General features: G+C 42.4%; 1 protein-coding gene across 12 annotated transcripts in view; it reads right to left on the minus strand.

The window, feature by feature from the left end:
* Positions 1-25,512, minus strand: part of SPRING1 (SREBF pathway regulator in golgi 1) — a 181,013-nt gene that overhangs the window by 63,516 nt on the left and 91,985 nt on the right. Inside the window, exon 7 of one of the 12 annotated variants that reach the window (XR_188337.5) lies at positions 22,919-25,273. The exons of 10 other annotated variants lie outside the window; for them this stretch is intronic. The gene's annotated coding sequence lies outside the window, so the exon portion shown is untranslated. Of the gene's footprint in view, positions 1-22,918; positions 25,274-25,512 lie in introns of those variants that run through there. One more of the 12 variants, XM_023589777.3, reaches the window with a different exon arrangement.

Raw genomic sequence — 25,512 nt, forward strand, 5'->3', positions numbered from 1 at the left:
TGTTTTGAATCTGCAGTCAGTAAAAGACCCATTTTCGTTTTCATATCAAAAGTCTTGTGGTAAAGAGAATGCTAAAATGGCCCCCAAGATTCCTGGCTCCTGCTGTGCACACACCTTCTCCCAGTTATTCAAACACTAATCAAGGTACGGCTGTGTAAGGAATTTGCAGATGTAAATAAGGTCCTAAATCAGGTGACCTTAAGATACAGTGATTCTCCCTTGGGCCTGACCTCATCACCCGAGCCCTTTGAATCTGGTTCTAAAAGTGAGAGACAGAAAGGTTAGAGATTCAAAGAGCAAGAAGGACACGATGAGTTGCTGCTCGCTGGAAGAGGGAAGGTGCAGGGAGGCAAGGCACTTGAGGGCCGCCTACCTGACAGCCAGCAAGGAAGCAAGGATCTCAGTTCTATTGCTACAAGGAACTGAATTCTGCCCATAACAAGAATAAGCTTGGAAGTGGGACTTCCCCCAGAGTCTCCAGACAAGAACTTAGCCCAGATGACACCATCGCTTCAGTCTTGTGACATTCTGAGCCGCAAACACAGTCACACCATGCTGGACCTCTGACCCGCAGAAGTGTGAGCTAATAAATGGGCGCTATTTTAACTCACTACGCTTGTTGTGTTTTGTTATACAGCAAAAGAAAACTAATACAAGCCTCAACCAAGACCTCGGGAGAGTCTGACCGTGCAAGAAGACAATTATTAAGTGCAGAATGCAATAGATTTTAAGATTCCCTATCTACTCTTTATCTGCTTTTCCAAGTCCAGTATCTCAGATGCCAGTTTCTCCTAAGCCCATGAGAACTAAAATGAAAAACAAGTGGTGGAAATGCAAATTAAAACCATAACAAGATACCACTTCACACCCACTAGAATGGTTACAATTTTTTTTTAAAAAAGGACAATAACAGGTGTTGGCAAGGATGTGGAAAACTGGAAGCCTCATACATTGCTGGTGGGAACGTAAGACGGTGCAGCTGCTTGAAAAACAGTTGGCAGTTCCTCAACAATCAAACACAGAGTGACCATATGACCCAGCAATTCCACTCCTAGCTATAGACCCAAAAGAACTGAAAACATACAAAAACGTGTACACAAATGTTCACAGTATCATTATTCATAATAGTAAAAAAGTGGAAAGAACCCAAATGTCCATTAGCTGAAGAGTTGAAAAATAAAATGTGCTATCTCCATACAATGGAATATTGTTCAGCCACAAAAAGGAAAGAAGTTCTGAAACAAAGCTCAGAAACATTACACAAAATGCAACACCCCAGACATGAGAGGTCACATACTGTCTGATGTAATTTTTATGAAGTATCCAGAATAGGCAAATCCATAGAGCCAGAAAGTAGATTAGAGGTTGCCAGGGGCTGGGAGGAGGAGGAATTGGAACTAATTGCTAATAGGTATGAGGTTTCTATGTTCTTGAATGAGAGGTGGTGGTGGTTGCACAACACAGTGAATATACGAACCACTGCTTAAGTATACACTCGGAAATGGTGAATTTTATGTTCTGTGAATTATATTTCAATTAAACACTTTAAAAAAATAAAAAACAAGTAGCAAAGAGCTCATGGATGAAGAGCTTTGGTTTTTTTCCAAACACATCTGTTCTGCATCTGTATTTTATCCCACCCCAGGCTTTTTCTTGCGATAAGTTTCAAACCTTATAGTAAAGTGGAAAAAATGGATCCCTGAACACTCTCCAGGCACATTCAACAACTGTTACCGTTCTGCCATATTTACTTTAATTCTCACTCATGCTCTTTCCACACACACGGTGGTTGTTTTTGATGATGTGTGGGCAAGATGGTGTGGGCAAGATGATCGTGTCCTCATCTTGCCCACACCATGAGTGTAAGTTTCTTGAGGGTAGTAACTTCATTTGTATTCCCTGAACCATCCAACAACCAAAGCAATAAACACTGGTGAACAAGAGTAGGCAATGTCTCATTCATCACTAGAAACACTACTGTCTAGAGGAGTCATTTTCAAATTCTTTGTATGCAGTAGAACACTTCATTTGATTGAAATCTTATTCAGATGCGCTTCAGTCATCTAGGAAATTAACATGTGGGAGAATTCAATGTGCAGTGCCTGGCACACAGTAGCTGGTGGTGCCATGTTGCAAATAAACCAGGTGTTAACCAAAATAGTAAAGAGCCAGTTTAAGCTTGGGTATAAACAGCAAGTCAAAAAGTCTTTTAAATTAAATAAGTTAACGCAATGCAATTTATGTTCTAGGCTTATCATCTAGCTCAGAGATAAGAGATAGGTTTTATTTGCTGGTAATGGCTACCTGAAGCACAGGGTCACTGTGATCGATTAGTGATGTCTGCCATGGCACTGGATGTGGTCTATTCTGAGTGGACACCATGTGTTTTCCACATCTTATCTAGATTTATAAATAAAACATGAATGCATAGTAGAGACCTGTCCAGTCAAAAATCAATTTTGATAAAGATGTCTAGATTCTTACTAAATGCTCTTCATAGTGCCTGTCTCCTTCCTGGGGTCATTTTCCTGCTTACCTATGCAACCTCCCACCCACACTCTCTTCTCCCACCCTCAATTCTCCATGACCAAGATGGCAGAAACCACAGGAAGTTAACAGACGAAAATGGCACATGGCGTAATTGCTATCAGATTCTCACGTACCACTTATGAATGTCTAAAAGCACGAGTAAAAGAATACACTTACCTTCCTTCCCCATCTCAACTTAAAATACTTCAGCATTTCCTGCTGTCTGGCCATCTTTGGGACATGGCTTCTAGGTATAATTCCTCAACCAGGGAACATTTTTAAATATATTATATCAGGAGAACTTTATTGAGTGAAGACTCAGCACTCCAAGCCAGGGTGATAAGTTCTATAAATACTTTGGCATTTCATCCATGACTCTCTGCCAAGACATCTCTTTTTCTCTAATATAAAGACTTTCTTGCGAACCAAATCTACATCATCTATATAACATCTATCTAACATAACAGTTTCTAAATAACTTTCACAAAAATTGTCCGACTTTATCTGACTTATCCATGGGTCTGGAAGGGTATATTATGAATCCCAATTTACAGATGAAAACACAGAAGCATCTGAGAACCAAGTATGGAAAGCATGGCCCAGGAACATTATTAAGTGGGTGGCAGAAAGGGCCTGGCCCCAATTCCAGGTTATCAGTTTGAGTTCCCGCTTCCTTGGCTCCTTGTTCTCAATCAAGAACACGGAAGTAGATACACAAAGAAGATACACAGAGGAAGAGAGACAGCTCCATAGACATAGCAGAGGCCCCAGGAAGACAGATGAGCAATTCACCTGAGAGTTTACAGCTGATCTTGTGAAGAGAACAGAGCAGCTGGGCCTGGAAAGAAATGAGCCCCAGGGAGAGGAGCCCTATAACAGCCTACAGCTGAGACTGGAAGAAGCTGGACCCACGGAGCCTTAAAAGGAAAGAGGAGGGAAGCAGATGTGGCTCAAGTGATTGAGTTCCTGCTTACCACATGGGAGGTCCCTGGTTCAGTTCCTGGTGCCTCCTAAAGAAGACAGTAAGCTGATGTGACAGGCAGGCACAGTGAGCTGATGCAACAAGATGATGCAACAAGAAACATGGGGAGGAAAATATAATGAGAGACACAACAAAGCAGGGAGTAGAAGTGGCTCGAACAATTAAATACTTCCCTCCCACATCAGAGGTCCTGGGTTCAGCTTCTGATGCCTCCAAAAGAAAGAAGGAAGAAAAAGAGATACAGCAAATGCAAACAATGAAGAGGTAGGGAGAAATAAATAAAATACATTTTTATTAAAAAAAAAAAAAAGAGAAGAGGAAGGGTGAACACTCATGGACATTTTCTTGCTTCATCACGTGGCAACAGATATTTGGTGAGAAAGTACCTCTTACGGCACCTTAAGTTGGACTCCTTAGGGCCTTGAAACTATTTGAAACTAAGCTTCTACCCCAAATAAATACCCTTTATAAAAGCCAACAGATTTCTGGCACTTTGCATCAGCACCCCTTTGGCTGATCAACACAGTGAGGGAAAGAAATGTCAAATCAATTCACATGTAGCCTTATAAGACACAGGCAGAGGGATATCTGACATATGGACACCTCAAGGAGAAGGCAGAGATCAGAGTGATGCAGCCACAAGCCAAGGAATGTTAACAGCTGGAGAGGCTGGAAGAGGCCAGGAAGAGATTGTCCTCTTGAGCCTCTGGGGGTTGCGCAGCCCTGCTGACACCTGGAGTACAGTCCCGTGAACCTAATTGTGCCAGAACTGTGAGCAAATAAATCTAAGTGTTTTAAGGCACCAAGTTTGTTGTAATTTGTTACCCCAGCTCTAGGAAACTAATAGAGCCTGTGTCTGGCATTTGCTAAGTACCCAACAAAGGGTAACTGTGAATGTTGTTACTGTTATTATCTTCATCACTGAACAGACCCGCAGGCCGAATCCAGCCTTCTGCCTGCTTTTTAAAAATTATTATAACAGCTTTATTGAGATATAATTCACATACCATACAATTCACCCATTCAAAGTGTAGAATTCGATAATTTTTTAGTATACTCCCAGAGTTGTGCAACCATGACCACAATCAATTTCAGAGCATTTTCATCATCCTCCCAACAGAAGGCCTGTATGCATTAGCAGCCATTCCCCTTTTCCTGCAACCCCTGGCCCTGAAGAACCACTATTCTTCTTTCTGTCTCAAAGAATTTGCCTATACTGGACATTTCATATCAAATGGAATATGTGGTCTGTTGTGACTGGCTCGCTTCATTCAGCATAATGTTTTCAAGTTTCATCCATGTTGTATCATGTATCAGAACTTAATTTCTTTTATTGTGTGGTAAAATAGATATAACATATATTTACTATTTCAACCATGCTTTAAAAGTATGCAATTCAGGGTAAGTACATTCACAATGTTGTACAAACATCACCACATCTCATTCCAGAACCTTTTTCATCACCTCAAATGGAAACCCCATATCCGTTAAGCAATCACTCCCCAATTTCCCCTCTCCCAGCCCCTGGCAACCTCAAATCTGCTTTCTGTTTCTATGAATTTGCCTAGTCCGGACATTTCATATGAATGGGATCATACAATATGTGACCTTCTGTGTCTGGCTTCTTTCACTTAGCATCATACTTTCAAAGTTCATCCATGTTGTAGCATGTATCAGCATTTCCTTCCTTTTTATGGCTGAATAAGATTCCACTACATGAATATACTGCTGCCTGCTTTTGAAAAAAGTTTGTTCAGAACACTCCCATGCCATGTACATCTTATCTGTGGTTGCTTTCACACCTTTCAACAGCAGAGTTGAATAGTCATGACAAAGACCATATGGTCTGCAAGCCTAAAATATTTAATATCTCCCCTTTACAGAAAAAGTTTGCTGACCCTTGCAATAATACATCTACCAGAGCATGTTCTTTCTCACAGCTCTGGGTACTATCTCTGCATAGTGGTACCTAGTCTAAAGCCAACCCTTTGGGAACCAGGCCTCCCAGCACCCATACCTTTGTGTGGTCCTCTCCTGTGTGAAACTGGGCTGACCCCATGGAACCAAGAGAATATGGCAGAAGAGATGCTGCCTGAGTTCCAAGTCTAGCTCATGAGAAGCCTTGCTCTCTTGCTCTCTTCAAAATTGGTTATGGGGGAATGTCAGTCGCTATGTGAGAGTATGAGTACCCTGAGGCTGCCATGCTGGGAGGAAGCCCAAACTGGCCAGTGGAGAAGCCACCCGGAGAGAGACAGAGATGCCCAAGCAGCCCAGCTCCTCCTGCCTTCCCAGCTGAGGCAGCAGACACGGGAGTGAAGAAGCAGTCCATGAAGAGACAGACTCCAGCAGCTACCTGACTGCAACCACATAAGAGGCACCAAGTGAAAACCTCCTGGCTAATTTGTCAACCCAAGGAACCCAGAGAGATTCTGTAATGATAAGTTGTTTTAGGCCACTCAGTTCTGAGACTGTTTGTTACACAGCAATCGATAATCAGAACATATAATCTGGCTTTTCCATATCCCCACCGTCTATGAAAAGACTACAAAATCCTCAAGAAATGGGACCCACACACCACATACATACATACCTATTCATTTGTTTAGTAACAACTGACAAAGCACCTACCCAGTAGCGGCCTCAGTGCAGCAGCCTCAGTGTTGGATGACAGGAGGATCTGATTCAATATTACCTTCAGGAACCACCCAAGGCATTCAGGAAGGAGCCTGGGAGGAGGGAGGCCCCGAGAAGACAACCCCAGTTCAGGCATCACACTTACAAGTTGACAGGCACACCTCAATGATGACACATATGGCATCCTCTTCTCTTACGTGATTCAGTGTTTGGGTCCCAGCAGTGCCTAACATGCACTCAGTGCACATTGCTGACACCATGGAGGACTTACTTCCACATGAATCACCCCACTGTCCTTCAGCTTCCCCATCTGTTCATACAGACAATGGGCAAAGCAGAGCTGGAAACAAGGGCTCCCATCACCACCACTTACTCAGAACCCACAACAAATGTACACTGCTCCCGCCAGCCCCGGCACTTCATTTCTGGGTAAGAATCCACTTTCCTAGTCTTTCCAAAGCTGTCAGAGGTTTTCCTACCTGCCTGGATGCTTTGAATTGGTAAACTCAAAAGCAGTGGCTGGTGTATTGCAGCAAAACTCTTTAGAAGGGGTCAGTGCTTACAGCCCTGGGATGGTCATGGCCATTCAGCTCTCTGCCATGGCAAAGGGATATAGACAGCCCCTCATGGGCCCTAACTGACCTACAGACTTTCCAACACATGTACCCGGATCAGGGAGAGTTTGAATGAGGTCTTGGTCGCACATTAACTGGGCTGTTTCCCTTTAACCTAAAGCCATGAGATCTGCGCTGACACCTGTGGGTTACCCACTGCCTTTGTCCTAGCCAGTCTCTTCTCACCAACCTCCAGTGCTCTTTGAACCTGCTCCTGATCTGCCTTCCTTTCTGTGGCCCCGGATGCACCTGCCTGGCCCCTGGTTCTCCTGGACTTTTCCTATATTTCCTCCTAACCAGGAGCTACTTGAACCTTGACCAGTGCCTCTTCTGGCCCTGCCCACTCTCTGCCCCCAGGTCTGACACAGCCTTCCCGGCAACAACCCCACTGGATTCACCAAGGTACAAACATCATTTGCCCTCAAACTGCCCAGTTTCTCCATCACATTACTTCCCAGTTCTCCTGGCTGCTCTGTACTGTTCTAACTGCTCTTTTTTTTTTTTTTGTCTTTATTTTTTTAATGTTACATTAAAAAAATGAGGTCCCCAAAAACCCCCACCCCCGTCACCTCACTCCTCCCCCATAACAACAACCTCCTTCATCATCATGAGACATTCACTGCACCTGGTGAATACATCTCTGAGCACCGCTGCACCTCATGGTCAATGGTCCACACCATAGCCCACACTCTCCCACAGTCCACCCAGTGGGCCATGGGAAGACATACAATGTCTGGTAACTGTCCCTGCAGCACCACCCAGGACAACTCCAAGTCCCGAAAACACCCCCACATCACATCTCTTCCTCCCACTCCCTACCCCCAGCAGCCACAATGGCCACTTTCTCCACACCAATGCCACATTTTCTTCGGTTACTAATCACAATAGTTCATGAATAGAATATCAGTAAGTCCACTCTAATCCATACTCTATTCCTCCATCCTGTGGACCTTGGAATGGTTGTGTCCACTCCACATGTATATAAAGAGGGGGCTTAGATTCCCCATGGATGCTGGATGCAATTCTCCTGCTTTGAGTTCAGGTTTGCCCCTTGCCTGTTACGTGGTACAGGACGTTAGAAAGCACTAGTCCAAGGAGGCTCTACCATGGCACTGCTGACGCTGGGAGCTGGGTCCTTCTCTGTTGTGGGGGCTGTCCTGTGCACTGTACAGTGTTTAGCTACCTGCCTGGCCTCTACCCACTAGATGCCAGTAGTGTCCTTCCCACTCGCAGTTGCAACAACTGAAAATGTCTCCAGACATTGCCAAGTGTCCGGGGGGAGGGGACAAAATTGTCCCCAGTTGAGAGAGACTGCTCTAAGCCTTGTTTGGGAGAATCCAACAAGGTTAAGATCTGTTCAGCAACTGATACAGTCCCTGGCACAGAGCTAGCACTCAGTAATTGGGAGCTATTATTACAATGGGGGAAAGCCACCATCTCTAAGTAAAACTCAGACTTTGGGTAAAAAGCTATATTGGTTTCTTGTTGCTGCTGAAACAAATTACCACAAACTGAGTGGCTTAAAACAACACAAAAATATCAGCTTATAGTTCTGGAGGGCAGAAGTCCAAAATGGGTCACAGCAGGGCTGCATTCCCTCTAGAGCAGGGGTTCTTAAACCAGGGGTCATGGACTCAGAGGGTCCGTGAGCTTGAATTGAAAATTCAAAAAAACATTATTCTTGTGGGGACGTGTTGGTGCAGGTGTGATATATTTATTAAGTATAGTGTGGACTTAGTAAGGAATCCTTGGTTTTCACCTACTGGCAAAGGGGTCCATGGAACAAAAAAGGTTATGAACCCCTTGTAGCAGTTTGATATTATTTATGAGTTCAAAAAATACATACTGGATTATGTTTGTAAAGTGGTCTGTTCCTCTGGGCATATTAGATTGCATTTGATTCAGAAGTTTCACTTTTACTTGATCAAATTCAAATCAAGGCTCTGATTCAGTCACCTCAATAGGAGGTTGAGTAGCCACCCACTTGACTCACAAGGGAGTGGGGACTCACAGAGAAAATGACATGGCAGAGGAGAGAGTTTGAGTTTTGATGCTGGAGCCCCAGGAAGTAAATTCACAGAGAAGCAGACATATTAGGAAAGAGAGAAGGCTCATTAGACATGGCAGAGGCCCTGGAAAGAGAGATGAGCCATTTGCTTGATAGTTTATAGCTGTTCTTGTAGAGAGAGCAGAACACCCAGCCCAGAGAGAAACAAGCCCGAAGGAGAAAGAGGAGTCCTCTAACCTACAGCTGAGAACAGAAGGAGCTAAGACCATGGGGCCTTAGGAGGAAGAGGAAGGCTTCTGAACCCTTGCAGAGTCTGGCAGCCATCTTGCTCCAATACGTGGCAACAGACTTGATGAGGGAAGGAACTCATGCTTTATGGTCTAGTGATTGTAAGCTTCTATCCCAAAAAAACACCCTTTATAAAAGGTGAGGATTTCTGGTACTTTGCATCAGCACCCCTTTGGCTGACTAATATACCCCGGCTCTAGAGGATCTAGGGGAAAATCTGTTCCTTGCCTTTCCCAACACCTGGGGGCCACCTGAATTCCTTGGCTGTAGCCCCACATCATTCTACCTCTGCTTCTGTCATCACATATCCTTCTCAGACTGTGGTCCTCCTGCCTCCTTTTTCCAAGGACCCTTGTGATCATACTGGGCCCACCTGGATCACCCAGGAGAACCTCCCCACCTCAAGATGCTTAGCTGAAGCAAATCTGTAAGTCCCTTCCACTATGTAAACATTGATCCCAATTCTGGGGATTAGGAAGTGAACATCTTTATAGGATCATTATTTTGTCTACCAAAGAAACCCTTAGCATTCACTTCATCTATCAGAGGAAGGAAAAGTCCTCCAAATGGACCTGTCCTTTTATTTATTGAAAATAGTGGAAAAGGATGGAAAACTGCATTTAAATAAGATATACATACCCAGCAGACATTGCAACATGTTCAGGGGCCTAGTAAATTAAGACATCTAAAGTTCATCAGGCAGATGGACCTAAATACTCATAATAAATACTAAATACCTAATACTAACCTAAATACTCATCATAATAGAGGACAGAAGTGGGGGACTTGGATGACCTCCATTACTTTCGTTTAAAATGTCAGGGGGAGAATATGAGGCCAATGGCCCAGCAACATTTCTGCTGCTGCTTGTCAGCAACTCATGGAAACAACAGAAAAATTCATGCCAACAATGTTCCTGATCCTTCGAATTTCCATTACATCGTTGTTCCATTTGATACAAACGAACTTGGCAAACTTTCCCAAAGGAATACTTTGGCTTCATCCCTGCTTCTTTATTTATCTCTCTGCATCTTCCAATTTCTTTTTTTTCCAAGAAAGCCTCTGAGCTACAATCTCAATTTCCTATGTATCTGCTGCTTGTCTAAGCAGCAGATACACAGGACCCTCTTGTGTCTGTCCTTTCCTTCCTCTCTCTATGCCCTTCCTCTCTCACCTTCTGCCTGGAAAAATATTCTCATTCACACAGATGTTCAAACCTGACATCCAGTGGGGGCTGGGGTTGGCTGGGAGGGTTGACTTAATGCTGAGAGTATTTAAGGTGCAATCTAAGAAAGGAGAGTAGTGGCTGCCTGGGCCTGGGAGTTTGGAGGGGGAAGCACAGGACAGGAAAGGGGAGTGACTGTGAATGGGCACAGGGATTTTTGGTGATGGCTGCACTACTTTGTGAAATACTAAAACCACTGAACTGTACCCTTGAAGTAGGTAAATTATACAGTAGGTGAATTATATCTCAATAAAGCTGTTTTTTTTAAAGACTCAGTTTAGTAAACCCAATAAACAAGAGTGAGCCTGGTATCCTAAGGAATGTATCTGTTTGTAAGATTTTTTTATTCTTGGTAACCCAAAAGGCAAGGTATTTATTAAATAAAACAACAAAAGAAAAAGTATGAGAAAAATGGCTGCCTTTTTCAGTAAATATGTGTCCCATAATCTGAGAGAACCTGAAAACCCAAGGCAGGGGTTCTACTCTGATAGCATTCCCTCAGATCTTCTGGAACACCTTCTAGGTAGTCAAGCTTCCTGCCCCAGGTTCTAACACTGGAGCTTTCAAACTGACTCAAAGAAATAAGAGCTGTGAAAAGTAGGCAGTTTCAAACAGTAAGCCCGGCCTCCCACCTTGTTTTAGCAACAAAGCAGAATTTAGGTTTAAAAGGATCACTATCTGATATGCCAGTAAATGAGGTCTGCTTCTGACCAGGGGCCTGCTGTTTCCATAGTCTAGAAACCCCTGCAGGAAATTACATTTTGTTCTGGAGAGCCTGGTGTAACCAATGTAACCATCTGAGTCCCTTCCCTGACTTCCCTTCCACAGGCTCTTTTTAAATTTCCTCTAAAGGATTTCTACCCTAGTTTTTGGTCTTTCTTCTAAAACCACAATCTTATTCCTTCTAGTTCAATGGGTTGGGGAGGAACTCAGTAAGGGCTTTAGAAGATTCTGGAGTGCATGTCAGAGCATCAGCTGGGTTTCTAACATTCCTCAAGTCCTTCCATCTTTTTAGAAAGCAGGGACATTAATTTTTCCCTCCACATGAATGAGGCCACCCACGGGTCCCAGCTGTACAGAGGCAGAAGCGAGCAAAAGCTGGGTCATGCAATATGGTAGCAGTCGCAGTTATTTCAGTAAGAGGTAAGTAGTTTAAAGGAAGCAAAGCAAGATATTCTAGATGGTTTTTACAACTTTAGCATTAAGATTTCCAGCTCTCCTATGCCATTCACAGTGGTTGTCAACTGGTATGGGAAGAGCAATTCTGCCCCCTCAGAGGATACTCACAATGTCTGGAGACATTTTTGGTTGTCAAGACTGGGGGGTAGAGAAGCGGATTTGGCTCAACTGATAGAGCGTCCATCTACCACATGGAAAGTCCATGGTTCAAACCCAGGGCTCCTGACCCATGTGGTGAGCTGGCCCACACACAGTACTGACGTGGGCAAGGAGTCCCATGCCACGCAGGGGTGTCCCAAGTAGGGGAGCCCAACGTGCAAGGAGTGTGTCCTGCAAGGAGAGTCGTCCCGCACAGAAAAAAAGCACAGCCTGCCAGGAGTGGCACTGCATACACAGAAAGCTGATATAACAAAAAAGAGACACAGATTCCCAGTGCCGCTGACAAGAATGCAAGAGGACACAGAAGAACACACAGTGATTGGATGCAGAGAGCAGACAACTGGGGGGCGGGCAAGGGGAGAGAAATAAATAAAAAATAAATCTTTAAAAAAAAAGACTTGGGGGTAGGTGCTACTGGCATCTAGTGGATAGAGGCTAGGGATGCTGCTACACCCCCTACAATGCACGGAATGGGTCCCAGGACAATGAATTATCTAGCCCAGAATGTCACTAACACTGAGGTTGAAAAATCCTGGTATACTGTATTTTCATTAAAATATTATTTTTATTTTATATTTTGAACATATTGTACTCAATCAAAAAAGAGAATTTCACATAGGAAGACATTTAAATAGGATTCCAATGTTTATTCAGAGTACTTTCTAATCATAAAATTCCTAGAAGAGAAAATTAAATAACACAGAGTCCCCTTTTTCATTCCTTCACCTTTTTCATTCACCCACAGGCATGGAATTTTTGAATCCAGACCTGAAATGAATGAAGACTTACAGATGGCACAGCAACCCTGTAGACAAGGCCTAAATGGGATTCTGGGAGTCTGAGCTCTATTTTTGGGTGAATAAGGTAGCTTCTGCTCTCTGACTAAAATGTGGTAGATTTTCTAGTATAAATGTAAAACCCTATAAAGACAGGCAAAGAGGCCATTCATTTTTCCTGGGGTATTCAGGAAAAACAACCAAGAAAGTGAACTCTGAACCAGGCTCTCTAGTAATTCTTCGAGAGAAGACGACTAAGGAGGATCCTTTGAGACAAAGAAATAGGTAGGGCACAGAGAAGGTAAATAATATAAAATTCCTTCATCTTGAACAAATAATTGGATAAAGGTCATCAATATGGTGGTAAGTAAAGGAAGAGTCAAAGCTGAAAAGACAGAGAGAGACCCCATGGCAACTATTTTGAAGGCTTCAAGAAAGGCATGGGATTGGGGGAACTGTTCACGAAGAAGGAAAGTGTCCATGACCAATGAATGGCTAAACACAATGGAGCATATACAAACAATGGAATATTATTCAGCCTTAAAAAAGAAACTTAGTTCTGACTCAAGCTAAAACATAGATGAACCCTGGAAGGCATGTTGAGTGAAATAAGCCATACACAAAGGATAAAAATTGAATGATTCCACTCATATGAAAGAAGTAGAATATGCAAATTCATACAGATAGAAAGCAGAGTACAGATTACTACAGGTAGAAAGTAGAGTACAGCTTACTAAAGGTGTTGGGGAATGGGGAGTTAAAGCACAACAGATGCAGGATTTCTGTTTGGGGTAATGGGAAAGTTCTAGTCATAAAGGTGCTAAGGGTAGCACATGAATGTGATTAATGCAACTGAATTTTATACTTGGCAATGGCTGAGATGGGAAATTTCAGGTTGTTTAAATGTTACCCAATTTTAAGAGAGAAAGAGACTAAACAGATAAGGACAATTAAATGTAATACATGATCCCAGACTGGATCTAAATGGACATTATTTGAACAACTGAAAAACCTGGAATATAGACTGTATGCTTTATATCAATGTTAACTTTCTTGAACTTGATCATTGTACTTAATGTAGTTACATAAGTGAATATTTTTTTTTTTAAAGATTTCATTTTATCCGGCACCCCCCACCCCTGCCGCCCTACCCCTATTGTCTGTCCTCTGTGTCTATTTGCTGCATGTTCTTCTTTGTCCGCTTCTGTTGTTGTCAGCGGCACAGGAATCTGTGTTTCTTTTTGTTGCGTCATCTTGTTGTGTCAGCTCTCCGTGTGTGCGGCGCCATTCCTGGGCAGGCTGCACTTTCTTTCGCGCTGAGCGGCTCTCCTTACAGGGCATACTCCTTGTGAGTGGGGCTCCCCTACACAGCGGACAGCCCTGCATGGCACAGTACTCCTTGCGTGCATCAGCACTGCGCGTGGGCCAGCTCCACAGGGGTCAAGGAGGCCCGGGGTTTGAACTGCGGACCTCCCATGGGGTAGACGGATGCCCTATCCACTGGGCCAAATCCACTTCCCTATAAATGAATATTCTTGGTCTTAGGACTATACATGGAAGATTTAAGTGTTAAAGGAACATGATGTATATAGTCTACTCTCAAATGTTAAGAAAAATATACAGGAAATAGAAAAGTAGATAGATAGAATGATATAGCTAATCTGGGGTGGAATCTGTGATGAGCTGGTGGTAAGTATGAGCACAAAGAAGGGACAAAATAGGGGCAAGGGGTTGCCTTCGGGTGGGGCTTTGTGGGTTTGAGGGGGGCTGGGGATGGGAAGAGGGGTAATATTGTCCAAAATTTGGGGGGAGGGAGGGGCAACATACGAACATGGGAGAGTGTCAGGTGTTCGTTGAGAACAAAATGTTGAGAAAATCGTATCAAAGTATAAGTAGGAGGGTTACCTGTTTAGGATGCTCAGGGGGGATGGTCTGATGCGGGACGGACTCTGGGGGAATAGCTGAAGGCTCATTTTGCCAAGGTGGGTTGTACCATTGGGAAGAGACCCAAGAAGTGAGAGTTGGGGTGGACCCACATCCTGGGGAGGACTAATGCCGTCAAATAGAGAGAACTGTATCTCTCGTGAGAAAGGATGGCTCCCAGGGCATTAGGGCAGTTGAGAAAGTCAGGCCCTGAATACTGCTGCAAGTATCTCTGGACATGGCTTCTTGGGAAATGGAGATTGGCTGGCGTTGTGGGCCCCAAGGGGAGGGGAAAATGGATGTGGAATGGATGGAACTAAGGTAAATATGGGGGCAAGAGAGGAGTTTTGTGAGAGTACACGAGGATGAATATAAAACATGTAATATTACACCAAAAACATATAGGGGACGACAGACTAATAATGTAAACCATAAGGCAAAACATAGGATAACTAAAAATTTAGAAAACTGTACAACCTAGGGTGTGGACCACATAGTAGGCACAGATGTCACCTTGTTTGAGGGCTGTTGTTTCGGAATCTGTACATCAGTTTCAGGAAATATGATATGAATGAGTTAAAAGATTGTTGCTGTGGAAGGGAAAAGGTTTTATGGTGGATCTGGGGAAGTACTGTATATTGTATATATGAATTTCGGTGATCTAAGACTCTTGTGAAGCTGACATTATGTTGGGATTCACTTTGTGGGAGGTTTTGGATCACAGAGTGGTTCAGCAGTGGCAGCGGAGGAATACTGATATAGGATGTTATTGACAGGATATGTGTGGTTGACGGGGAGTTGTACAGGGCATGTGCCCAGGGTATATGGTGGTGTCTGGATATGCTCATAGTGGAAACAATTAGAGACAACAGCTGGGGGGGTACTGGGCTCCTGGCCAGGGGGTCACTGTCGTGGACCCTGGGGGAGCAGCGGCAGTCCCCCAGGCGCAACGGCGGGAACAGGGAGGGAAGGAGGGCCCAACAGTGGGCTCCTGATGCTAATGGCTATGCTTTTGAGCCTATACACCTGCAATAAGAACAAGGCCTAGAGTAGCACTGTGCCTGGGAGTTTCCTCCTGACAGCCTTCATGTTACTCAAATGTGGCCACTCTCACAGCCAAACTCAGCATGTAGATGCAGTGCATTCCCCCCAGCGTGGGACATGACACCCGGGGATGAGCCTCCCTGGCACCAAGGGATCACTACCACATACCAGCTGAAGATGCAACTAGAAAATGACCTTGAATTAAAGGTTCAATACAAATCAGCAGAATATCCCTGTCTACATATAATAACATGACTTCAAAATGCTGTTTGACCTAATGTAAGGGGGAAATGGAAAGGAGAAATGAGATTATAAGGCTGTGAGTCTCTAAAAAAGAGTCTGGAGGTTGTCAGAAGGAATGCCCTTATGCACAACTGAGCAGAGTCTAAGAGACAGATAAAGTAGATACAACCCCAGGTATTGGTTCTTTTGAGGGATAAAGAGACCCACGGGTTCTATGGTCATGGCAGATGGGGTTCACTGCCATGGCAGATGGCCCTTCTTAGGAGCTGATGTTTCTGCGTGATGGAATTGGATTCAGAGGGGATCTCTTTTCACAAGACTTGCATGCTACTTTATTGGAATTTGTAGTTGGTGCTGGGGTTTAAGATATATTTAGGGGATTTGAATCTCTGGACTGATAATATGACACCCAGGCCCAGAGCCTCAACAGACTTCAGCTCCTACACTTTGATTTATTGGACTTACCCTACTCAGCTAACATGGAGTTGAAGAAGGTCAACCACCACACCATGGAGCCTAGAGTGTCTACAACTGAAAGCAGGAGGAGTGCATCCAGTATCCATGTGGAATCTAAGCCCCCACTTGACATAGATGTGCAATGGACACAACCAATCCAATGTCCACAGAGAAAATGTGGAATGGGTGTGGGAAGGGTGGCCATGGTGGCTGCTGGGTTTGGGGAATGGGAGGAAGAGATGAGATGTGGAGGCGTTTTCGGGACGTGGAGTTGTCTTGGGTGGTGCTTCACGGACAATTACGGGACATTGTGGATCCCCCCAGGGCCCACTGGATGGAACGTGGGAGAGTGTGGGCTATGATGTGGACCATTGACTATGGGGTGCAGTGATGCTCAGAGATGTACTTGCCAGGTGTGGTGGATGTGTCACGATGATGGGAGGGAGTGCTGCTGTGGGGGGAGTGGGAGGTGGGGGTGGTGGGGTTGAATGGGACCTCATATTTTTTTAATGTAATTTTTAAAAATAAATAAATAATTAAAAAAAAAGTTGGTAGATTTGGGTATCTGGGTAGGGGGTACAGGGGAGTTCTATGTACTGCTTTTTGTATTATTTGTGCAACATTCCTGCAAATTTGAAGCTATTTCAAAATAAAAAGTATTTTTAAGGGGGTATAGAAGAGAGGTGGTTTGATGAGCTGAGAATTATGCCAAGAATTAAGCCCTGAGAAGAAGCCAAAAAGTAGGGTAGTTTCAATGCCAATCTTGACAAACCAGAGATATAATCAGGAGAGTTCCAGACAAGAAGGTATTCTAATGTCAGGTTACAACCAGGAAGGAAGAGATCACTAAAAAAACAATAAATGAATAAAAAAAAAATTTTAAAGGCAACAATGAGAAACTGAAAAAAAAATACAAATGCATTTACAATATCAAAACACATGAAATTAATTTAACAAACTATATATAAATCCTATACAATGAAAACTACAAAACATTGTTGAAAGAAAATTTAGAAGACTGAAATAAATGAAAGAATATACTACATTTATGGATTGGAAGACTCAAATTATGCAGACTTCAATCAATTCTCCCCAAATGAAATCTATAAATTCAATGTGACTCCCATCAAAATTCCAGTAGAGATTTTTTTAAAAAATAGAAATTGATAAGCTGACCCTAAAATTTAAGTGGAAATGCATACAACCTAGAAAAGAAAAGAAAACTTTTTAAAAAGAAAAACAAAGTTGAAATTATGTCATGTTGCAATGTGGTATTGGTTGGAAAGCAAACATACAGATCAATGGGACAGAACAGAGAGCTCAGTCATGGACCCATGGACCCACAGGTAATATGACCAGTTAACTCTTGACAAATTTGTCAAGGTAATTCAGTGAGGAAAGAAAAGTTTTGCAACAAATGATGCTGGGGCAACTGGCTATCTACATGAAAAATACATATCAACCACTACTAAATACCACACACAAAAATTAACTACAAATGAATCACAGGGAAGTGGATTTGGCCCAATGGATAGGGCATCTGCCTACCATATGGGAGGTCCAAGATTCAAAACCAGGGCCTCCTGACCCGTGTGATAAGCTGGTCCACACGCAGTGCTGATGCATGCAAGAGAGCTGTGCCACCCAGGGGTGTTCCCTGTGTAGGGGAGTCTCACGTGCAAGGAGTGTGCCCCGTAAAGAGAGCTGCCCAGCACGAAAAAGTGCAGCTTGCCCAGGAATGGCGCCACACACACGGAGAGCTGACAAGCAAGATGATGCAACAAAACGAGACACAGGCTCCAGGTGCCGCTGACAAGAATACAAGTGGACACAGACGAACACACAGAACGACACAGAGAGCAGACAACTGGGGGGGGGCAGTAAGGGGAGAGAAATAAATTTTTTTTAAAAATTCAAAAAAACAAATGAATTACACATTTAAATGTAAAAGCTAAAACTATAAAACTTCTAGAAGAAATGTTTGTGACCCTAGGATAGGAAAAGATTTCTAAGACACAAAGACAGATTGTAAAAGAAAAATCTGATAAATTAAGACTTTATTATGAGTAAAAAATTTTGCTCTTTCAAAGACACAGTAAAGAAAAAGGAAAAAAACAAAACAAAACAAAAAACAAGCCACAGACTGGGGGAAAAGTGTTTGCGATAAATAAATCTAACGAAAGACTTGTAACCAGACACTTAGAAGAATTCTCATAACTCAATCATAAGAAGACAACCTAATTTTTTAAAAGGGGAGCAACCCTACTTCACACCATAAACAAACAAAATCAACTCAGAATGGATAAAAAATGGATCTAAATATGAAAGCAAAAACCATAAAACTCTTAGGAAAAAACAGGGAAATATCTTTAAGAATTTGCATTAGCCAATGGTGTCTTAGATTTTACACCAAAAGCATGAGCAACAAAAGGAAAAGCAGACAAAAGTGACTTCAGCAAAATTAAAAATTTTTATGCATTGTAGCAGTTTAATATTATTGATGAATTCCAAAAAGAAATATTGGATTATGCTTATAATCTGATCTGTACCTGGGCATGATTAGGGCATGGCAAAGAACAGAGCTGAGGGTTTTCTGATGTTGGAGTTTTGATGCTGGAGTTTGATGCTGAAGCTGGAGCCCCAGGGAAAGAGACAGAGCCATTCACCTCATAGTCTACAGCTTACCTTGTGGAGGAAACAGAGGAACTGAGCCCAGAGGAACCCAGGAAGCCTGAACCCTCGCGGACGTTGGCAGCCATCTTGCTCCAAATAGACTTTGGTGAAGGAAGTAACTTATGCTTTATGGCCTGGTATCTGTAAGCTCCTACTCCAAATAAATACCCTTTATAAAAACCAACCAATTTCTGGTATTTTGCATCAGCACCCCTTTGACTAATCCATGCATCAAAGGACATTCTCAAGAAACTAAAAAGACAACATACGGAATGGGAGCCAAAAGTTCCAACCTGTATATTGGATAAGGGTTTAATATCCAGAATATATAAAGAATTCCTACATCTCAACAAGAAAAAGACAAGTAACCCAATTTAAAAATGGGCAAAGGACTTGAGTAGACATTTCTCCAAAGAAGATACATAAATGGCCAATAACCACATGAGAAGGTGCTCAACATCATTAGCCATCATTAGCATTAGGGAAATGCCAAGCAAAAACACAAAATACCACTTCATACCCACTAGAATGGCTATTATTTAAAAATCAGAAAATAGCAAGAAATGGTGAGGATGCAGAGAGACTGGAAAGCTTGTACATTGTTGGTGGAAATGTAAAATGGTGTAGCCATTTTATAAAACAGTCTGACAGTTCCTCAGAAAGTTAAACAAAGAATTACCATGTGACCCAGCAATTCTACCCAAAGAATTGAAAACAGGAACTTGAACAGATACTGCATATACCAATGTTCACATAGCAACATTATTCACAAAAGCCCAAAACTGGAAGCAACCCAAGTGTCCATCAAGAGGTGAATGGATAAACAAAATGTTGTCCATACATACAATGGAATATTATTCAGCCATAAAAAGGAATGAAGCATAGATGCATGGATGAACCTTGAAAACATCATGTTGAGTGAAATAAGTCACAAAAGGGCAAATTCTGTATGACTTCATGTATATGAAATATATAAAATATAAGAATTCATGGAAACAAAGTTGATAACAAGTAATCAGGAGCAGCAGGTAGGGGTGGGGGAATGGAGGAAACTTGCTTAATGGGTACAGTTTGTTTGGGATGATGAAAAAGTTTTGGTAACGGATGAACGGTGATGGAAGCACACTATTCTGACATAATGGATGTCACTGAATTGTACACATGGAAGTGGTTAAAATGGGAGATTTTGTTGTGTATGTGTGACCACAATAATTCTTTTAAAGAACAAAAGATTAGAAAAGACACTCCTAAACAAACATATATTAACAACCAATAAGCACTTGAAAAAGTGCTCAGCATCACTAGTCATCAATCAAAGAAATACAAATAATAACCACAGTGGGGTACCACCACAAACCCATTAGAATGGCTAAAATTAAAAAGACCAACAATTTCAAGTGTTGATTACAATTTGGAGCAACTGGAACTTTCAAACATTGTTGGCAGGAATATAGACAGGGTAAAACCACTTGAGGAAACGATCTGGCAGTTTTTTATGAAGTTAAACATAACACCTACCATACAACCCAGTAATCCTAACCTTTGTATTTACCCAAGAGAAATGAAAACATACGTCTATAAAGACCTGTACATAAATGTTTATAAGAGCTTGTTTCATAATAATCAAAACCTGGAAACAACCCAATTGTCCATCAACAGGTGACGGGATAAACACATTATAGAATACTCCTCAGCAATAAAAGGGGACCTACTACTGATATATTCAACAATGTGGATGAATCTCAAAACCAGTAAAAGAAGTTGAATAGAAGAAGGAAGACAGAAAAGAGTACTTACTGTATGGGAAACGGACTTTGGCCCAGTGGTTAGGGTGTCCATCTACCACATGGGAGGTCCAAGGTTCAAACCCCGGGCCTCCTTGACCCGTGTGGAGCTGGCCCACGCACAGTGCTGATGTGTGCAAGGTGTGCCCTGCCACACAGGGGTGTCCCCCGCGTAGGGGAGCCCCACGCGCAAGGAGTGCGCCCCGTAAGGAGAGCCGCCCAGTACGAGAGAAAGTGCAGCCTGCCCAGGAATGGCGCCGCCCATACTTCCCGTGCCGCTGACGATAACAGAAGAGGACAAAGAAACAAGACAGCAGCAAACAGACACAGAGAACAGACAACCGGGGAAGGGGGGGGAGATTAAATAAATAAATAAATCTTTAAAAAAAAAAAAAGAGTACTTACTGTAGAATGCCTTTTATGAGGAAATCATTTAAAAATGCAAAACGATAGTGACAGAAGGCAGATCAGTGTTTCCCTGGAGCCAGAGTGAAGTGGAGATTTCAAGGGGTACAAAGGAAGTTTGTGAGCTGACAAATATTTTCTATCTTGATTGGGGCAACAGATATCTGGGTGGTTACTTTTTAAAAATATCAGATCATACATTTAAAATGGGCACAGTTTATTGTATATAAATTATACCTAAATAAAATTGATTAAAAGAATAACGAAGGAAGAGGCAATGATCTTGATATTTCTGGAGCCTGTGGAGGCTGGGGCTGGGTAGCAGCTTGCTTCTGCTCTGTTTCTGTAGACTACATTATTTGGGCATTTTGATGACATGCAGCTAGAAACCAAGACTCTAAGTTTTCCCCTGCTGACTTATGTGTATGTCTTTCCAGCAGTGAATAAATGATGACAGTAAAAGGTTTTAGATCAATCCTCATCTTGCGTGCTCTGCAGCAGGAAACTCTAATTGGGATTCACAATGTTATCTCCCTGTCAGCCTCTCTTTCAAAACACAGAGGCTGAAAAACGTGCGATTTACCTGAAAGGGAAGCCAGTTTTGCTAAACACCAGCCTGAGTCAGGAGCCACTCAATGCAGTCTCTGATTAGAAAGCGTTGAGATACTAGACCCCTCCTTGCTCATCTCCAAATCAGAATTCCTAGTGGGTTCACCCAGACACAGCTGGAGGAATCAATACCTCTGAGGTATTGGGGATTGAATAATGTCCCCCACAAGGCATGTTCAAGTTGTAACCCCTGGCTCTCTGGGTATAGACTCATTTGTAAATAAGATCTTTGAAGATATTGTTAAGATGAGACCAAATTGAATCAGAGCAGGCCCTAGTCTCATATGATTGAAGTCCTTATAAGCAGAGGAAATCCAGACTTGCCGATCCGAAGAAACCAGAGGAGAAGACAGAAGGAGACAGATGCCCATGCGACACAGGCAGAGATGGGGCCACCACCAGAACGCTTGGCTTCAGAGAAACTGTGGCCTGCTGATACCTTGACTGTGGGCTTCTAGCCTCAAAACTGTGAACCAATAAATTTCTATTGTTTAAGCCATCCAATTTGTGGTATTTGTTATAGCAGCCCTGATAAACTAAACAGGGTGACCACCTAAGTCAAGTTCATATCACAGACTACTAGGGCCAGAAGGAACCTTGAGAATCACTGAAAGGTTCAGCCCCCTACTCTAAGTCCTAATTCTATCCAACCATTCCAGACAGGTGAGATAACGGTTTGTCCTACTCTTTTGGAAGGGTGAGTGTCTTAGTGTGTTAGGGCTGCCATAACAAAGTACCACAAATTTGGTGGCTTAAAACAACAGAAGTTTATTGTCTCAGAGTTCTGGCACCCAGCAGTCCCAAATCAAGATGTCACAAGTCTGCAGGGAAAAATCTGTTCTATGCCTCTCTCCTGGCTTTTGGTGATGGCCACCAATTTTTGGCATTCCTTGGCTTTTGGCATTAATCAATCTCAGCCTCGATCATCACATGGCCATCTTCTCTCTGTGTCTATCTGTGTCTCATCCCTCCTTCTTATAAGGGCACCAGTCATACTGTATTAAGGACCCTCTCTACTCCAGTGTGACCTTCCAATGGCCTCTCTACCACTGTGCTATCCCTCTCCACAAGAGGCAGAACATATTTAAAATGAACTGCATTATTCTGCTCTTTAAAACCTTTCAATGCAAATTAAAACTGCAATGAGATAGTACTTCACACCCACTAGAATGGCTTTTAAAAAACAAAACAGAAAATAACAAGTGTTGGTGATGATGCCAAGAATTAGTCTCTTCATGCATTGTTTGAGCAAAAGTAAAATGGGGCAGCTGCTGTGGAAAATACTTTGGCAGTGCCCCAAAAAGTTAAACCTAGAATTACCTTATGACCCAGTGATTCCATTCCTAAGTATATACCCAAAAGAATTTAAAACAGGGATTCAAACAGATACTTGTACACCAATGTTCATAGCAGAATAATTCAATAGCCAAAAACTGGAAACAACCCAAGGGTCCATCAAGTGATAAGTGGATAAACAAATATGGAATATCACCTAGCCCTAAAAAGGAATGAGGTTCTAATACACACTACAACATGGATGAACCTTGAAGACAATGCTCAGTGAAAGAAGCCAGGCACAAAGGACCACATATTGTATGATTCCACTTACATGAAATATCTGGAATAGACAAATTCATAAAGACAGAAAGTGGATTACAGGTTACTAGGAGCTGGAGGAGAAGGTAAAAGAAGGTTGTTGCTTAATGAGTATGGGGTTTCTATTTGGAATGCTGACAAATTTTTGGAAATGGGTGGTGGTGATATAGCACAACATTGTGAATGTCATGAATGCCACTGAACTGTGCACCTAAAAATGGTTAAAAATGACAAACTGCATGTTATATGGATTTTGGCAAAATAATATCTTTTTTAAAGAGGGGAAATAAAACCTTCAACAGTCTCCCTTTGTATACCAGATAAAATCCAGAAATGCTTAAACTGGATTACTAGGTCCTGTAAATAAAATCATCCCCTAGGGCTTCCCAAGCCCTTCCCTGTAGAGTTGCTGATTCAGAAATCTGGGTTGAACCCAAGCACCTTCATTTGACATGGTTTGAATTTTTCTTTCTTTTTTTTCATTCAAATAGTTGTGAGCTTACAAAACAATAAAGTATAATGTGCAGAATCCCCACACATCACCTATCCACCCACACCTTACATTGTTGTGGAACATTTGTTACAGATTACAAAAGAACATCTTCAGACTATTACCACTAACTTTGCTCCATAGAGTACAGTTGGTATATTTTTTCCATACACCCCCTATTATTAATACATGTATCAGTATTGTGCATTTGTTATAGTTCATGAGAACACTCTCTTATTTGTCCTGTTAACCATAGTCCATCTTCTACCACACAGTTCACTATGTTACAGTCCCATGCCTTATACATTCTATCCAAAGTATACACTCAGTGGCTCTCACTTTCATCACAGAGTTGTGCAGTCATTGCCCTAGTAAACCTTTGAATGTTTTCCTTAGTCCAAAAGAAAAAATCCCATATCCCCATATTATTGACCCTTAGAGTTGACAGAGTACCTTCTTTGACATTGGTGTAAGAATATTACAGTATTATTGTTAACTACAGTCTAAAAGTAACATTAATTGTATTTTCATGCATCACTATAGTCTTACCACCTTGTAATAGTGATGCACATTTGTGCTAGTTCATAGATCGTTCTTGTATTTGTATTACTAACCACAGTTCTCATCCACCTCCAGGATCACTGTTATTTAGTCCCTAGATTATTTCCTAGCTTTCTTTCAATTGACATTTACATCCCTAGTCTATAGTCCCACTTAGAAACCAGTCATATTAGTTATACTCACTATAATGTGTTACCATCAATTCTATCCATTTCTACACTTTTACAGTCAAAGCTAATTGAAAATTCTACACACATTAAGCATCAGTACCCCTTCTCAGTCCTCATCCTATCTCCTAGCAAGCTATAGTCTAGCTTTAACTCCATGTGTTTACTCATACATTCATATATACTTCATACACTCATACATACTTCTTTTGTAGTTCATATTAGTGAGATGATACAATATTTGTCCTAGAGCACCTGCATTTGAAACAAGCTCCTCTGATAATCCCAATGCTGGTGACCTGCAAATCCGCTTTAGAAACCCTGCTCTTCAGATCTGCCCACTGAGCTCTTGAGAACCTCAGCACCCCTTAACAATTACATTTGCATCTCATTTAACCCCCTAATTACTGTGTGATGTCTATAGAAGAGATGCCCATCCCACAGGGGAGGAAACCGAGGCAAAGGTAGGTTATTGAAAGTCCCTGAGGTCACAGGATCAATAATTGAAAGAGGCTGAATCTTGGAAGTTGAAGGGAAAGAAAAAATATATATACATGAAAAAACAAAATCATGCTTCTTTGTTCCCCTTCTGGAACTCTCTGGAGCAATCATTATGTTGAGTTTTGGAATGTTTTTCAAGACGAAGATAGCTTTCCCATTCTGTCATGTTTTTTTGCTCTCCTCTGATTCCCACCTGCTTGTTGCTATCTGCTGGTGTCACACCTCCTGCAAGCTCGGCGCTCAGAGCCCAGAAGGGCTGGGTGAAAGCAGGGCTCCATCTGCCCATGTGCTTTCTCGGGATATCTGAAGGTAACTCTGCTGGCACCCTTTGCCAGGAGCCCGAGGAGCCTTCTGCAGTGCCACCGGGCTCCCATCCATTCTCCATTGAACGTACGGGTCCCAAATCCAGTCTCTGGTGCTGCTCCTCCTGATGGTAGGGGGAGCAAAACAAAAGTGACCTTGTTAGCATAATGTGTCTTCCTCAGGAGAAACTATTTCTGTTGTGGTTGTGAACTGGAGAAGTCTCAGCTGAATTCTCTTCCCTGCGAGGGCTGTGGAATGTTAATGTGTTCCAAAGTTCAGTATTTTGATTAGAACCAGGAGTGCCAGATCTTGTCGGAAACATTTTGGAATGGGGTAGGCTTGAGAGCGCTTTTTCTCGCGCAC

The sequence above is a fragment of the Dasypus novemcinctus genome, chromosome 19, assembly GCF_030445035.2.
Source record: "Dasypus novemcinctus isolate mDasNov1 chromosome 19, mDasNov1.1.hap2, whole genome shotgun sequence".
NCBI lineage: Eukaryota > Metazoa > Chordata > Mammalia > Cingulata > Dasypodidae > Dasypus > Dasypus novemcinctus.